Genomic DNA, 3,435 nt, shown 5'->3' with positions numbered 1-3,435 from the left:
ATTCAAACAAAGCTGATTGAATCAAGTGAAAGTCAAACACATTCAAACAAAGCTTTTTGAATCAAGTTAAAGTCTAATGCATTTAACAAAGCTAATTTAATCAAATGAAATTCAAACACATTCAAACAAAGCTATTTGAATCAAATGAAAGTCAAACACATTCAGACAAAGCTAGTTGAATCAAATGAAAGTCAAACACATTCAAATAGAGCTTTTTGAATCAAATGAAAGTCAAATGCATTCATCAAAGCTAATTGATTCGAATGAAATTCAAGCACATTCAAATAAAGCTTTTTGAATCAAATTAAAGTCAAATGCATTCTACAAAGCTAAACGAATCAAATCAAAGTCAAACACATTCAAACAAAGCTAATTGAATCAAATGAAAGTCAAACACATTCAAACAAAGCTTTTTGAATCAAATAAAAGTCAAACACATTTAAACAAAGCTAATTAAATCAAATGAAAGTAAAACACATTCAAACAAAGCTTTCTGAATCAAATGAAAGACAAATACATTCAACAAAGCTAATTAAATCAAATGAAAGTCAAATGCATTGTACAAAGCTAATTGAATCAAATGAAAGTCAAACACTTTTAAACAAAGCTAATTGAATAAAATGAAAGTCAAACACATTTAAACAAAGCTTTTTGAATCAAATAAAAGTCAAACACATTCAAACAAAGCTAATTGAATCAAATAAAAGTAAAACACATTCAAACAAAGCTGATTGAATCAAATGAAAGTCAAACACATTCAAACAAAGCTTTATGAATCAAATAAAAGTCAAACACATTCAAGCAAAGCTTTATGAATCAAATAAAAGTCAAACACATTTAAAGAAAGCTAATTGAATCAAATAAAAGTAAAACACATTCAAACAAAGCTGATTGAATCAAATGAAAGTCAAAAACATTCAAACAAAGCTTTATGAATCAAATAAAAGTCAAACACATTTAAACAAAGCTAATTAAATCAAATGAAAGTAAAACACATTCAAACAAAGCTTTCTGAATCAAATGAAAGACAAATACATTCAACAAAGCTAATTAAATCAAATAAAAGTCAAATGCATTGTACAAAGCTAATTGAATCAAATGAAAGTCAAACACTTTCAAACAAAGCTAATTGAATAAAATGAAAGTCAAACACATTCAAACAAAGCTTTTTGAATCAAATAAAAGTCAAACACATTCAAACAAAGCTAATTGAATCAAATAAAAGTAAAACACATTCAAACAAAGCTGATTGAATCAAATAAAAGTCTAACACATTCAAACAAAGCTTTATGAATCAAATAAAAGTCAAACACATTTAAACAAAGCTAATTAAATCAAATGAAAGTAAAACACATTCAAACAAAGCTGATTGAATCAAATGAAAGTCAAACACATTCAAACAAAGCTAGTTGAATCAAATGAAAGTCAAACACAATCAAACAAAGATTTTTGAATCAAATTAAAGTCAAACACATTCAAACAAAGCTAATTAAATCAAATTCAAGTCAAACACTTTCAAACAAAGCTTTCTAAATCAAATGAATGCATTCAACAAAGATAATTTAATCAAATGAAAGTCAAACACATTCAAACAAAGCTAATTGAATAAAATGAAAGTCAAACACGTTCAAACAAAGCTTTTTGAATCAAATAAAAAGTCAAACACATTCAAACAAAGCTAATTGAATCAAATGAAAGTCAAACAGATTCAAGCAAAGCTAATTAAATCAAATAAAAGTAAAACACATTCAAATAAATCTTTTTGAATCAAATGAAAGTCAAATGCATTCAATAAAGCTAATTAAATCAAATGAAAGTCAAACAAAGTGAACCAAAGCTTTTTGATTAAAATTAAAGTCTAATGCATTCAACAAAGCTAATTTAATCAAATGAAAGTCAAATGCATTCTCCAAATTTAATTGAATCAAATGAAAGTCAAACACATTCAAACAAAGCTGATTGAATCAAATGAAAGTCAAACACATTCAAACAAAGCTTTGTGAATCAAATTAAAGTCAAACACATTCAAACAAAGCTTTTTGAATCAAATTAAAGTCAAACACATTCAAACAAAGCTAATTAAATCAAATGCAAGTCAAGCACTTTCAAACAATGCTTTCTAAATCAAATGAAAGTCAAACACATTCAAAGAAAGCTAGTTGAATTAAATGAAAGTCAAACACATTCAAACAAAGCTGATTGAATCAAGTGAAAGTCAAACACATTCAAACAAAGCTTTTTGAATCAAGTTAAAGTCTAATGCATTTAACAAAGCTAATTTAATCAAATGAAATTCAAACACATTCAAACAAAGCTATTTGAATCAAATGAAAGTCAAACACATTCAGACAAAGCTAGTTGAATCAAATGAAAGTCAAACACATTCAAATAGAGCTTTTTGAATCAAATGAAAGTCAAATGCATTCATCAAAGCTAATTGATTCGAATGAAATTCAAACACATTCAAATAAAGCTTTTTGAATCAAATTAAAGTCAAATGCATTCTACAAAGCTAAACGAATCAAATCAAAGTCAAACACATTCAAACAAAGCTAATTGAATCAAATGAAAGTCAAACACATTCAAACAAAGCTTTTTGAATAAAATAAAAGTCAAACACATTTAAACAAAGCTAATTAAATCAAATGAAAGTAAAACACATTCAAACAAAGCTTTCTGAATCAAATGAAAGACAAATACATTCAACAAAGCTAATTAAATCAAATGAAAGTCAAATGCATTGTACAAAGCTAATTGAATCAAATGAAAGTCAAACACTTTTAAACAAAGCTAATTGAATAAAATGAAAGTCAAACACATTTAAACAAAGCTTTTTGAATCAAATAAAAGTCAAACACATTCAAACAAAGCTAATTGAATCAAATAAAAGTAAAACACATTCAAACAAAGCTGATTGAATCAAATGAAAGTCAAACACATTCAAACAAAGCTTTATGAATCAAATAAAAGTCAAACACATTCAAGCAAAGCTTTATGAATCAAATAAAAGTCAAACACATTTAAAGAAAGCTAATTGAATCAAATAAAAGTAAAACACATTCAAACAAAGCTGATTGAATCAAATGAAAGTCAAAAACATTCAAACAAAGCTTTATGAATCAAATAAAAGTCAAACACATTCAAACAAAGCTTTATGAATCAAATAAAAGTCAAATACATTTAAACAAAGCTAATTAAATCAAATGAAAGTAAAACACATTCAAACAAAGCGGATTGAATCAAATGAAAGTCAAACACATTCAAACAAAGCTAGTTGAATCAAATGAAAGTCAAACACAATCAAACAAAGATTTTTGAATCAAATTAAAGTCAAACACATTCAAACAAAGCTAATTAAATCAAATGCAAGTCAAACACTTTCAAACAAAGCTTTCGAAATCAAATGAAAGTCAAATGCATTCAACAAAGATAATT

Source organism: Chenopodium quinoa, unplaced genomic scaffold (assembly GCF_001683475.1).
Source record: "Chenopodium quinoa cultivar QQ74 unplaced genomic scaffold, ASM168347v1, whole genome shotgun sequence".
Taxonomy (NCBI): Eukaryota; Viridiplantae; Streptophyta; class Magnoliopsida; order Caryophyllales; family Amaranthaceae; genus Chenopodium; species Chenopodium quinoa.
Note: the sequence above shows the minus strand (reverse complement) of the source record.